Raw genomic sequence first — 15000 nt, 5'->3', positions numbered from 1 at the left:
TTTATATCCGTGGCACAAAATGTGTTGTTTTCATGTCGCAGATTTTGTTGCTGATGGCAATTTTTTTATTCTCGATCGACACTACCTAAAAACTTCCTTCTGTTCTTCCTAAAAACTGTTTCAATATTTATTTACTTTTGCATCAATATTTGTTTTCCATAAAGCAGGCTAACAAAATCTGTGCTTTGCATTTTTTGAGAGTTAAAATAGAAGTTTCGGTCCTATGTTTCTGACAGAAAGTCGTATATTTCAAGGTCTCCCATCCAGATACTAAGCCCCGCAGACAGGGTTAACTATAGTGAACGGTTGTCGTGGAAAGCTGTCAGATGTGCAGAGAACACCACCCAAACTTGCTGTGAAAAAGAAATTGAAGGGAACTTCATGTCAGCCCCGAAGCCAATGTTTCTCGATTCCCTTTTATTTTCTTTAATCTTTCTGGGTTTAGTATTTTACTAGTAACCTCATGTCTTCTCAGGGGGCTATTTACCTAAGACAGCTACCATAGCACTATAATAATTTACCATACCAAAACAATAAATTATCGTGTACTGTTTGGGCTACATATTACACAAAGACAACTTGAATCTCCTGGAAAACAAAACGCAGCTCATTTGACAGTTATGGCATAAAGCACTCTGTCAAGTTACTGTGCTACCACACATAGGCAATGTGTGCCTATTTTTTCTGTTTTACATTAATTTTCTAATTAGGTGTTATTTTCATACAACATGATAATGTAAATGGATTTGATGACAAAAATCACGGGCAGAAACATACTTATTAAAGACAACGTTTCGGTGTCCTCATGACACCATCATCAGGCCAAATATAATATTTTACAGATAACTCTAATATTAATGTTCAAGATCAAGTTCAAAGTCCCAAGAGGCTAGGTGAAAAGTTTTGCGAGTCACTTTGGATATTCAGACACGGTTTGTGCTCTGAATAACCAAAGTGACTCGATAAAGGCAAAACTTTTCACCTAGCCTCTAGGGACTTTGAACTTGATCTTGAACATTAATATTCGAGTTATCTGTAAAATATTATATTTGGCCTGATGATGGTGTCATGAGGACACCGAAACGTTGTCTTTAATACATGTAAGTATGTTTCTGCCCGTAATTTTTGTCATCAAAATATTTTCATACAAAACAGATTATTCTTCTCCGCGGTCTGAGGGCAAACAACTTAGCGTATAGCTAAGAATTAGATTATAGATATTGCCTTTTTGTTAAAACTTTATTTATTGCTTTACTAAATTTTTTCTTTAGCACTGTAAGAACATTGTCTGGAAATGTTTCCTACAAGTCATCTTCCTTTTTTTGTAGACCTCGGGTTTTATTTTGTAAATCTGTTTGCCCAGTTGGTTGTGAGTGATGGTTATAGCACATACCGCCTTCCCGCGAAGTGTCACGCTATTTTAGTCAAACTTCAAAACACTAAATGACGTCCTTGCATCAATGAAAACCGAAAAATAATGCTGTAGTTTTGTTGCCAATGACCATTGAAGTGCACTAAAGCTATTTTTTGTTGTTTTCAGGAAGAGAGGATGGAAACGGATTGCAACTTGAAAAACCGGCAACTTTTTTCAAGTTTGAAGACATTGACTGCAGAAAGACACCAAAAATTAAATATGAATATTATCTTGCTCAGTATTGTTAGTCCGTTTTGATCGCATTCAGTTAGTGTGTATGTGTGTGTACCTTATGTTTTTTGTGATGTGTGTTATGTTGTACAAAAGAGCTATAGTTTGAATTATGACTGTTTCAAGGGCCCAAATTAGTCTTTATTTTATTTGCCCTTCTCCATTCAATATTCTTTCTGGAAAAACTAAAAACAAGTACATTTTAACTGTTATAATATATTTACTTTGTAAACTTTATTGAAATTTATTAACTTAATGAATGGAGACAATCTAATTGAAAAAAATTCTTTTTTTCATATCTCGTCAGTGGGTTGTCAGAAATGTTCTACGTGTACAACCCTTCTCCATTCAATATTCTTTTGGGAAAAACTAAAAAACAAATACATCTTAACTGTAATAATATGTTTACTTTGTTAACTTTATTGAAATGTATTTACTTAATGAATGGGGAGAATCCAATTTAAAAAAAATTCTTTTTTTCATATCTCGTCAGTGGGTTGTCAGAAATGTTGTACGTGTACAACCCTTCTCCATTCAATATTCTTTCTGGAAAAACTAAAAAACAAATACATCTTAACTGTAGATTTACTTGCAAACTTTATTGAAATGTATTTACTTAATGAATGGGGAGAATCCAATTTAAAAAAAATTCTTTTTTTCATAACTCGTCAGTGGGTTGTCAGAAATGTTGTACGTGTACAACCCTTCTCCATTCACTATTCTTTCTGGAAAAACTAAAACACAAATACATCTTAACTGTAATAATATATTTACTTTGTAAACTTTATTGAAATGTATTTACTTAATGAATGGGGAGAATCCAATTTAAAAAAAAATACTTTTTTTCATATCTCGTCAGTGGGTTGTCAGAAATGTTGTACGTGTACAACCCTTCTCCATTCAATATTCTTTCTGGAAAAACTAAAAAACAAATATATCTTAACTGTAATAATATATTTACTTTGTAAACTTTATTGAAATGCATTTACTTAATGAATGGGGAGAATCCAATTTTAAAACAAATTCTTTTTTTCATATCTCGTCAGCGTGTTGTCAGAAATGTCGTACGTGTAAGCTAAAGTACTAAATTTTGACCTAAAACAGCAAATTGGGCATGATAGTGCCCCTTTATTTAGCAACGGCAAGGATAACGTCATCTCAATTATATATTCACGTTATTGAAGTCACTTCGCGACTGTTGCAAGATTTTTAATTCGACGAAGGGGTGGCAGTTTCTCAATAATGAAACTGGTACGTAACGGCGCTTCATTTAGGGGGAGAAAATGAAAATTTATTCTTAAGTGCCGACGTTCTCTATAAAACCTCAAAGTTAGTCATTTTACAGGAACCATAAGATCGGCGACGTCGACAAAAACGTCACCTCAAAATGTAACTTTGCTCCTGAGTCTAATTCTTTCGCTATGATTCCATCTCGCTCACGTTGTACAATGTGGGCGAAGTGTCCTTAAAATAAATCAGTACGAGCGGTTTCAGACGAGGTTAACTATCAATAAAGTTATTTCAGTAGAGTTATGACTTACAGTTAGAGTTAACGACTTCCAAAATCTCTAATTCAGGATTTTGGCAGTCCAAAATCTTGAATTCAGGATTTTGGCACTTCAAAATCCTGAATTCAGGATTTTGGAAACTTAACTCTAACCGTACGACATTACTATGAAAATAACTCTAAGAATAGCTGTCCCCGTTTCAGACTGAAAATAGAGAAGGAAAGATTCTCCGTCGCATGCTCACGTTGTCGTCAAAACCTCAAATTTGGTGATTTCACGTCATTATGCAGTGTACGGCAAAATTTTGAGCTAAAATCCGTGCCGCGCGTGCAGCACAATTATTTATGCTCTCTTAACCAATGAAATCATTGTTCTGTGGCGTCCTTGTGGACGTCGTCCTCGTAGATCTTAAGTTCCCAGTTTTCCGACGACGGGAAACAAATGAACAAAAAATTTAAAAAACGCACGTGCAGAGCGTGCAAAGCGATTGTTTTTGTTCACCAAATAATGGATATTTGTGAAGTTCTCTTTGTCTCTAAGGCCGCATGCAGTAGATTCATAACATACAGAAAATGAATGTGAAAATGAAGATGGTTGGAAAAGTAATTCCAATGAGTAACTCCACTTCTATAGCATTGTTTTCCGGCTCCTAAATCTGTGATTTCGACACTTGAAATTAAGTGGAATTAAGTGGTCTGACTGTAGTGTTCCACAGAAATAACTTTATTACACTAACGTAAATTACACAGATTTGAGAATAAAGTAACAACCCTAGAAACGGAGAAACAGAATGATTGCATACAGTTTGCTAGCGCTATATAGTGTCTCACTTAGGGTGCGTTCGATTGACCCTATTCCGGAATAAGAATACTAGGAGTGATGATTTAAAACAGTATGTTTGGCAACAAGCAACAAGGCTAACAAAGAGATGTTCAAAATAGCATTTTAGCAGGTTTGTGACAATTTTAATGTGAATGTCCGTAAAAACGACGGATTTCTAACTTCTATTCCATGAATACGGTCAATGGAACGCACCCTTAAGCTCCCAATGGAGTCAATTAACACCGATCGTTAGTTATTACATGGCAACATAGCACTTGCTTGATAAAGAACATATCACTTCCTTCAAGAATAGACTCGAGTCCTCCAAAAAAAACAAGTTTTTAAACAAAAAACGAACTAAATCGTCAGAAGAGTTACGATGTCAAGTGTCTCATATTTCCTTGATTGAACGTCGAGTCTAGGCCAAACCACTTTGTCTTCAAAATTTGTCTTCGCTCCTCCTTCGTCGTCGTCTTCTTTCTCCAATTCTTCCAAATTATAGATTTCACCAGGATGGAGGGGGTGTCTCCAAGGACGCCGTTGGGTCAGTCTTCATGCCAGTGTGACGTCAAGCCCAGCTTCGGTGGCTATCAATTTTTTCAGGGATAACGTGGTCAATGGTATTGAATTTAGCAATGATAGGATTCGTATGTTGATAAAAAAAAGCAGTAAATGGTACTTATTTGGATTAAACAGTGAGAGGTGTGATGATTTAAAACGAAAACTTTCGGCCTTCGGGGAAATAAGGCGAGAAGTATTGTCAGCCCGTCGGTCTTTCAAGGGGCAGTACGCAGCAAATTGGACGAGTTCCGAATCCAGAATAGGAGGTTCATAGATGTGTGTAATTCCAACTCTTAGATGTTGATGGTTCGCCATATCAATCTCTTCAACATTGATCAGGTGGCAGCGCGGAAAGAGCAGCTGACACCTAAAGCTATTGAATTGCCGGTTTCAACCTATCCCGAGAAAAAAAAGAGTTAAGTTATTTTTACGGATTGGGAGGTAAGTTCAATCTGGTTCTCGTTTATTTTCTCTGTTGAAATTATTATAAATTCCAAGGGCACAGCTGTTGCCCCTGCAAACAGTATTCAGTGAGTATTCCACAGATTCGACTTATTTTACAAAATAACAGAGTTGAGGTTCATGAGAATAATCCATCGTTTTGATCAAACGAAAATTCAAAGAATATTATTCCAGTCCTCTGAATTGAACCTAGAATCTGTTCCTTTGTGTTTACACAATTTGAAACTAGTCTATTTGCCTTTGGCTCCATTGAATCCTGATGACAACATCAACACCACTATTTATCGATAATGTAAACTGATAACACCACAGACGGCCCAGACTCAGAGGGTAAAAGGGATAAGGATTTGTATGGGAATCTCGATAATAACTGAAAAAGATATTTACACGCAGAAGTGCTAAAAAAAGCCGTATTTTATTGTCGTGGTGTCTTTCTCGCTTCTTTTGTGGTTATTTACCTGATTGAATGCGATTTAATTAAGCGACTTCTCAGTTCCCGGGTTGTCTTCTCTTTTCCTTGACGGCAAAGGAGGCAGAGAAGAGAGAGCCTGGGAACGAGTTGTAGCAGCAGCGGCAGCGGGGAAAAAAATATCCCCATTGAATAACTTATTGTTTCATTGCGCTTTACAATTTGCTCGGAAAGGGTTTTGCCAGGCTTGCCAGTTCAATAGGAGGACGATTGTAAGTACAGCACGAGTAAGAGAGTAAAAGTTGAATAAAATTAATTGGACAGGCTTGTGTAGAGAACATTTCTCACTTCAACAGTAACCAAACAACACAAGTAATAGTACCCGTAGAAGCACACACAAATTTGACAAAATCATTTGGATACACCTGCCCAACTTCATTTATGTGATTTTTTAAACATATAAATTTGTTGAGTCCTTGAAGGAATGTTAAAGGTTCTATGAGAGAGTCGTGTAATCTGCAATGACTGCACGTTACTGTACAGAACAGAATTCGAAGCTGCGAAATACATAATGAAATGACAGTGTTCTGTGAAACTTACAGAAAGTGATTTTCTGAAATACTTAATCACACAGCAAGATTGCTGACACCAAATAGGCCATTTCCGAGTTCGTGTCTGCCTCCTCTTTAAAGCGAGTCTAAGTGCCACAATTTTCTTGTGAAAATTAGTTTTCATTCATATGTAAAGTAGAACTAATTACCTTCATAAGCTCTTGTTACCATCACAAAACTTCGCACTTAGACTCGCTTTGAAGAGGAGGAAGACGTGAACTCGGAAATCGATCGCCTATTTAAAATCCATACCGTATTTGTATTCATAATGTGTTTCTTTACACTCTGGTAAATAAACTGTAAGTAAACAATAAATTGATTATGGTCACTTTTCTTTTAACTTTTTTTTTCACTTTAAATGCTAATTATATAAACAAAATTTGAAAATCAAATACATTTACTTTCCAAAATTACGTACGCTATTAAAAAATAATAATATTTTAAGAAGACCGCACAGTCAAGCCCAACTTGCAAAGGAAATTCCCTCGAAGGATGCAACAATCGGATCTGAAGAAAACACCACACTTAAATTTTGGAAAGTCCAGAAACTTAAAAGCACACCCAAAGAGATTATTTTGCACAAGGCCTTTCAGAAAAAAAAGATTGAAGACAGTAAAAGCATAACACAAAGAAGCAAACAAAGTGGACCAACCAACGAGAAATCTGAGGAGAAATCAAGAAAACGGCGACCACCACACACTCAAAAGGATTTATATGAATAACGCCGAGTCAAACGACAGAAAAATATATGTAATTTACACGTCTATGTTCAGTGAATAAAACCTCCTATTCTTGAGGCTATTCGTTTGCTTAGTGCAGATAGAGAACGTGATTGATTTATGATGACTTGCTGGTCCTGGAGAGAAGATGGCGGTCCTGCCACTAAATCCACCACACAAATCCAACAATAACTAAAATTTAAGTCGCAAAGCGCTGTCATAGTTTATTAAAACAGATAAAGGCCACACACTTACAATACAATCAGTGAGCATAGCGTGATTATCGCAAGGTTTTGTCTTTCTTGACTCTTCTTGACCTCTGGTTCGATGGCGTTCCACTCAAGCGACCCGACCTTTCGCCGGCACGGTACAAAACGTGGCCCCCTTCTGAACCTTTGTCTGGACCCATCTGGATCCATTTCCGGACCCCCTCAACTTGTGGGCCCATTAACGTTGAAAACTTCGCTCTTTCCAAGATGCACTCATAATATTTTTATTCAGGGGAGAAGATACTCCACAAATTGTTTCCTGGGCACTAAACCGTTTGTTATTTTTACGGATGCGTTATTTAGAGTGGATGCGTATTTTTAAAAAGTGGTTTAATTATTAAAGCAGCAACCGGAAAAATCAAAACGCGGACAATTCGAAACCTTTATTTTCAACTAATCCTACAGGCAGTAGATTAAATCACCAAGGAGCTCCGCTTTTAGGCTTGGCTAAATCTACATATTAACTTAATAGCTTACCTGCCACCTCTCTTAAGTAATTCAAGAACAACCTGTATGTTCTCTCTTCCTGTTGCCTTCGACTTGTTCCCTGTTCAGGAAACATTGGCTCCAGAAGTTTCACCAGTTTCGCGTATATTAATGGCAGCACGGCTTCTTCCGAAATAGAAACACCAAACAAGGCTTCCCGTGAAACAGCTACGAATGAATTCAAAGTATAGTATTTTCAAATTTGGTATAATGGGGGCTTCAAAATGGGTTTATCTCTGCGTTTAAATTCGATGTGAATATCCTATGTTTCAAAAACAGTACTTTCAGTCTGGTTCACTGTGGGGTTTGACATGAACAATATGTTTGTCGGCGTTTTATTATATTTTTATTTGTGCTGGAACAGATGATGTTTAACTGACGGGCATATTTGTATTAATGTAAAACATCAACAAAGTCAATATGGCAGCCTAGACGATCTGGAGCTTTGTCAGAGTATATACATGGTCTTTCAATGAACCCCCTCCCCCCCCCCCCTTCAAATATTCCTGTATCCGCTACTGAGAAAATTTTCCCTTCCCAACGATCAGTGGTCGCTCTTTTATAACAGTCACTCAAAAGAATTCTTTCACAGCTGGAGATATCTCAACGGACGGACTAACGACTGAATTGCTAACACGTAATCTTGATTCACAGCTTTAAAGCAATCTCATGAATCCCACTCACATTTAGGAAGTCAGCATAATTTCGAATTTGTAGTGGTGTTTTTAACCCCGAGCCCCGCAACGCAATTTGGCTACTGCCCAAAAGTGACATTTGATATGACGACGCTTACCGCGATTAGTCCAAATTTCTCAAGACCAGCCCGAAGTTGGATTTCAGCTCTAGTGAGAATGGACAAATCACCTTTTGCAAAGATGCGCTTAATTTGTTCTTCAACAAGATATGTCGGGAGAGGACCGCCTTGTAAACAAGCTGAACCTGGGATAAAGAGAGAGAGAACAATTCTAATTAACTGTCAAAGCAGGACTCAATTTCCAGCTCAAGTCACGGCCGTATTGTAAATTTACCAAAAAAGAGAACAGCTTCAAAGTGGTGTTGATTTTCCAAGGCTGCCAGGTCTTCCGATAGAAGTAATTCGTCGTTTGCTCCAAGAACAACCTATCGCGAATCTCACGCATAATGGAACCCAAGAATTGTCGTCGTGGACCATCCATAATCGTGCGCGCTCATCAACCAGTGAAAGGTACCTCCAAAGGTAAACCTGTAATCTATCACATCTTTCCTAAGTACCGATTCAGCCTCATTTGCATCATGAGAGCAGGTGTGAAGCACAAGGTGAGATAAACAAAATCTCTGTAGTAATCACCTTCTACAACCAATTCCGAATCGCTCTTTGAGGGTCTAGTTTTTCGTCCTCTATTAGAAGCCTTCGGCGGAACTTCAAACTCGGCCAAGACTGTCCACAGCTAGATGCGTTACAAGTTTGCCCTGAAAATTAAGAAAATACAGTCTGTGTGATAGCTTAACCCTGAGTTTCCCTCGGTACAGCGATGAACTAGATTATCTGGAATCTCCCTAGCAAAAAACCTTCTCCGGATTGTGAAACCAATGCTCAATTTCAAACTAATTCAAACAGAATTAAAGAAAACCTCCAAGATTAAAGCTCTATATAAATCAACTGGCAAACATCTTTCGCTCATTAGACAACAGTGTTAGACAATGTAACATCAAGATCACTTAGGTCGGACGTTGTTCAAATTGCGGATGAACTGCGTTAGGGTGATTTTGACTTTTCCGTTTCTGCTATTGGGATCACAGCCGGTGAGTGCTTTACGGTTAAGAGAGAAAACTAAACCGAATGTAGGAAGAACACCGTTATAAAATACACCCACATGGTCTGTAAGGTTTCCTTTCACTCAGATGCTCTTTGTAGGGGACATTTTCTTCCGGTAAATAAAAAAGAAAAGAATTTCTGTCAATAACGTTTATCCACGAGGAATTTTCTCACAGATGATAAATGTTTCATTTCTCCCCGCTTACGAATGAGCTATTTCTTCCAAAACAATTATATAACAAAATAGGGGTTCACCGACACAAAGCCCTATCTTTGAATAAATCGGTCACTGTAAAGATATGATTTAAAGAGAATGTAGCCCCATCAACTTATGTCACCCCCACAATAAAAATTTTGGGGGTTTTTTTTCAGAATGTGTAATGATAGTCATCCATGGAGCTAGCTTGTAGTATATAGGAAAGACTAACCTGCGAATAAACTTCTACTTTGAATTGATAACCCATTGAAACTCACTCTTCGCTCTTCTGCCGTCTTCGCCTTGGTCTGCCGTTTCAGTGCTGAATCATGATCCTGGAAGGTCACTGCAGGGAGGGAAATCAGGTTGCTGTGTTTAGAGGGAGCTCTTGACACACAACAATTGCAAACCAAACATCCTTTTTGTTTTTCGTCCTACGTATTTGGATCCACCAACTATATTATTATTGAGTCCCAGTCCTTTTCGTACAGCTGCTATAATTCTACATGTTCTCCCCTTAAAAATAATGTTGTCCTCAACATTAAACAAGTAAAATCTGCTCATAGTCTTTTATAACAGTTCCTTGTACTCCGTTTCTCGGTCTGAAGTGAATTGTAGGGTCTCTGGTTGATCAGGCCAGAAAATGACAAGATATGTTCACTTAAACGTTAACGTCACTGCTGCTATTGCTAACCGCAGCATCGGGTCCATTACGATTACATAACAAAAACTTAAGTTCCTTATGACAATGTGAACTGTCTAAAATATGAGCAACAAAAAAACAAAAAATTCGTCCCTAGTAGGGCTGAGGATTACACCTCTTTGCACGGGCTAAATGTGGATAGACTGACAAGTATATACTGACATAAATGTTGTATTACTGATATCTAACTTGAACGTAAGCTTCAACCAGGTTCAGTTCCTTTTCCCAATCTGAGTTTTTCAAGGGTTTGCTTCTTAAACATCAACCTGACATTGAATACATCGGCTGAACTGGTAACAAAGGGGTACAAAATAGCTGGTAGGGCTGCGAGGCAGGGTACATCAACCATGGTACTGGCAAGTGTTGACAAAACTGTTGCGGGTAACGACACTGTGAGGCCTTGAATCGCTGTGTGTGAATCTCAGTTGAAGATCGATGGTTGTCCCATTGCATTCATAGGTCATCCTTAGAGGGTGGTCTACCTTAAACCCTGGCGATTCGTCCTTAAAGGTAAGTTATCAAAAAAAATTGTAGCCTCATCGGTCTGTTCACATATGGACGTTGCTCCTACGTTTCCTACTTTCGACTACGGTGGAGATTTCGCTCATTTACCTTGACAAGGTTTCTCTTCAGTTCCGGGTCCCATGTGTCCATGTTCAACTCAAGTCTCGGAGCAATATTTTCCGCCTGGCAATGTTTAGATGCCATCCAATTCTGTTGGAGTTTGACAAGTCGTCAACTCTGCTAAATGGTCCTCAGCAGGCTGTAGGCTATACTGGTTTCTCTTTCGGAAAGATTCGTAGCTTGCTTAAACATCCTCGTTGGACACAAGCCTGGCTGGTTGTTTCGTAAGGTGTAAAGTGGTTCTCAGCAGGTAAAGTAGGAACATGGTAGTAGGCATAGTGCGATGCAAAACCACGTGATCTTCCAATTCCAGTTTTTTCTGGTTTAACTTCATAGACAGGCAATATCCTCCCTTTTCTGCGTTACAACGTAGATTTACCTTTGCTCCCATTGAAGGTCGCATACTTTCCAAGGCCACCGCGTATCAGTCATATTCCTTACAAAGCACTGGACGATCGCCTTCACACAGCGCGGTAATCATGGCTTTACTTTCTTGTCGTACTGCTGCTTTCCGAGAGGTGCACTCTTTTTTGCATGAGCGGAGGCCAAGTCGTAAGCTTCTTTCATAGCTCGGCGCCAATTTCTGACATACTCAGGGTACGTAGAATATCCTACTGGAGGTTTCAAGCCAAACATGATGTGGATGGGTAGCCTTTGGGCTCTGCCAAACTTTAGATACGACGCGGAGAAGCCTGTGGAGTCCGTGACGAGTACAATTATATGCATGGATAACCTTGTTAAGATTTTCACGCAGCCATCTCAATTTCTGTTTTTCCGGGAGTGCTCTCAGCATTGATAGAATCCTTTCGGTTGAACCTTTCGACTTGTCCGTTCCCCTGTGGGGTGGTAACGGTGTTGTACGGCGAATCGCCTAATTCCACTCAGTTTCTCGAGGTTGTAGAAGAGCTTGTTTTCCCAACACGTCGCCCACCTTGGTCGTGGTGAATGGTCTCTGGGAATCCAAATCTCATGATAAAGTCATTGTACAATTTATCAGCAGCCGTTTTGACGGATTTGTCACTGGGGTAGCATAATGTTCAGCAAATCTAGTGCAATTATCCCTGATTACCATGATATACTGATATCCTCCAGAGCTTGGTTTGAGGTGGTGCACTGACGTGAGTCGCGGGTTTCCGCTTTTTTTAGGCAATGGGCACACTTTTGTGACATAGATGTATAACTGTCCGCTGTCACGAATGGCCAATGAAAGCGTTGGTCTTTGCTAGCCTCCACGACTCTGCAGTTCAACGTACACCCTTTTGTGATATTTTCTTGGGCAAGCACCATATTTATCGAATCCTTGGTCCACTACTTGTGATAGAAAAGACTTCCGTCTTCCAGCAACGAACAGGTTATTCCATTCGTGTAAGAGCTGTCGTACGATGGTTGACTCCTTCACTGTCGTTTATCAACGTCGAAAGGGTAGGACCGTCTTTCAACTTACACGAAAGCGTAGAATACGAGCACGATAGTTGGGTCTTCCACCTTTGCGAGCTGTCACTAGTTTATCATAGGGGCAGTGGTTTGGAATGGTCAGCACTCCCGTCCTCCTACCATTTCAGGTCAGTCCCAGTGAAAGAAGATTACCAGGCAGTGGTTTAACGGCGTTAGTTTCCTGAATCGACGATGAGATAGCACCCAAAACATTCTGATTAACTACCTCTGCACAACTTTGCATGTAGTCTCCCTCGAAAAGCTGAGCGTGGCATATAGACAACCGTGTCGGCTTCTGCGTTGAGTTTGCCAGAGCGATATCTTATCTCAAAGTTGAAGTCGTAGGCCAGAATTCATTTGACCCATCGTAACACTGTAGCATTCAGGTTTTTGCTGATGTTAGAATGTATGTCAACGGGTTATTACCCGTGAAGACAGTAAAAACTCTGGAGAGTAGTAAAGATACATCGCGAAAATGGTCGGTGACCGCCCATTTCAAAGCCAGGAACTCAAGTTTTGCCTGCATGGGGGTGGTAATTCTTCCCTCAGCTGGTGAAAGTGCTCTAGATCCATAAGCAATTAACCTCATTACTCCATCCTGATTTCTGGTACAGAACCGACCCCAGACCATCTTTGTTTGCATCAGTTGTGGGGGGTGAATGACTTTGAAAAATCTGGACACTAAGCCATTATAGGAGGGTTACTGAGGTGTCCTTATTAACTCATCAAGGGGCCGTGTTGCTGTTCTCTGTTCCAAGAGGCGCGGTGTGTCTTTGAAGGCGATTATTTCCATCTTTTCCTGTCAGGTGCTTAGCAGGTTGTATATAGCATCTAGCAATCTTAGGCAAAGTTCTTAATGTATCATTCGGTAGTAACTTAATATTTCCAGCAAGCTGTCTGAGACGTTCACCAACAGTCTTGGGAATTTGTCTTTTTAAGACTTCTCACTGCCCCAACCATCACTATCACATCAACCATCATCGGCAACCATCACCTGATACAAGCAACCCTTCCTAAGCACTGGACTTCACGGTTTGAACAAACTACATTTACGGTGTTTTTCAACTGCACGGACCATGTTTACGGCGATCTCTGAAGCACTGTTCTCTAAATGTTTTTTTTGTTTCAACATGTTTCTTTAAACTTCCTACTGAATACATGATGATCATCTAGGTATTAGGAATGAGCCACTTTGTCACTCACTTCACTCAAACACCGGTCCAATGAAGCGCTGGGAATTGGCAGGTGCATTCTTCAATCTCAAATGGGAGTCTAACCCACGCCATCGTTGAGGCCCCCAACGGTGTTATGAAGTCTTGTGGCTTGCTCTGCTCTCTTCAGTCTTCAGTGGGAAACCCCTGATGAGGGGGTGTAGCGCTTTACGCTGTGTGTTCAAGGACACTGAAGGGGCCAAGTATTCCCAGCAAGGGTGCTATTCGGGCTCGGAGTTTCTTGAACGCTAGTTGAGTGGTTTTGTTTTGGGGAAAAAAACAAAAAAAAAAAAACAAAATGTGTCGGTCAGCGTATTTTTGCGATTCAGTTTCATCGATAATCAATGCCAATCCTTAAAGATCCGTCGTTCTTGCTCGGACACACCGACGACTGGGAAGAGTATGGGGACGTTGATTCTTTAACAAAGTTTTCTGGTTCAGAGAGAATCCTCGATGTACTGGTTTACTTCTGGATACAGTGGTCGATTATGTGATGTGTACATTCTATTGCACGGGTTGGCTATCTTTAAGATTTATAATGCTCCAATTTCCAGATCAGGGATGCCACACGATATTCTTAGCTCACTGTATGAAAATGACTCTCTACCTCTTCCCTCAACATTGATTCAGCTGAAATCCGCTGGTCACGATTTTAAGACCACAAAGGGAAGCTTCTAGGTGGGGGGTTTAATTCATGTTTGTCTTGCCTCCCTAGGAATATCTAACGTCGTTGATTCCCGTGCTTACATGCTGCTCGAGATGTTGGCGTTCTCCCAGAGGTTCTACATCGCACTCAATCGTGAAACATCTGCTTCTGTCACCTCGACTTGACTGCCTGGAGAACTCCTAGTGGCGGTGCTAACAGCTAAACAGCAGTTGTGCTATTCTTAGGGAGCCATAACATTTTTTCCTTCTCCAGTTCTTAACTCTTTTACAAATGGCATAGCCTGAAGTTGTCGATTCTGAATAAAGTTTACCAAGGCATCTAGTTTAGTGCGCTCTCTTTGTGGAAAACTCTTGAAAATTATTGCGGCTTGCAAATTGCTTGGTCCTCAGGTTCACAATGCTCTGTGCAATAACATTGTACTGCAGAATTGAAAAGCTCAAATGTTTCTGATTTCACAAGGACAAAAGTACTCTTAGTTCCCCTTGATTACTATGACGTACTGGGCAGGATCAACTTCTTCATCCTAACTTCCACCCATTTAATGGTAGGGTATCACAGACCCATTTACTAGCTGTTAAATTCAACTTTGCTAGAGGGCCAAACGAGTTCTGAACCAGCTGTCTAATGGATATACATTTTTAGATGTTTGCTGAGGCCATTTAATGGATATTCCTTGATACCATGGGGCACCAGTGCTTCCCATAACATACTCTAGGTTCATAAGTCATTGAGCAAACACTTTACTATGCACTTCTTAGCCAACAGCGCCCCAACTTTAGCATGCTCACTTTGGAGTTAAATGGCTAACACAACAGTATAACCTCTTTTGACTTACTACAATTGCTTGTTTGACGACAGATAACGTATTGCTTGACATA

The 15000-nt window shown here is 39.7% G+C and overlaps 2 protein-coding genes across 8 annotated transcripts in view; one reads left to right on the top strand and one right to left on the bottom strand.

The window, feature by feature from the left end:
* The window catches only part of LOC138051811 (uncharacterized), a 215030-nt gene extending 212362 nt beyond the window's left edge, over window positions 1-2668 (top strand). For all 7 annotated transcript variants that reach the window (XR_011132914.1, XR_011132913.1, XM_068898087.1 and 4 more), the window contains one exon: window positions 1541-2668. The gene's annotated coding sequence lies outside the window, so the exon portion shown is untranslated. The remainder of the gene's footprint in view (window positions 1-1540) is intronic.
* LOC138051809 (furin-like protease kpc-1) overlaps window positions 1-15000 on the bottom strand; it is a 371910-nt gene that overhangs the window by 44783 nt on the left and 312127 nt on the right. The window lies entirely within an intron of this gene.

The sequence above is a fragment of the Montipora capricornis genome, chromosome 6 (assembly GCF_036669925.1).
Source record: "Montipora capricornis isolate CH-2021 chromosome 6, ASM3666992v2, whole genome shotgun sequence".
NCBI classification, from domain to species: domain Eukaryota; kingdom Metazoa; phylum Cnidaria; class Anthozoa; order Scleractinia; family Acroporidae; genus Montipora; species Montipora capricornis.
The sequence above is the reverse complement of the archived record's forward strand: the minus strand, read 5'-3'. Positions and strand labels throughout refer to the sequence as shown.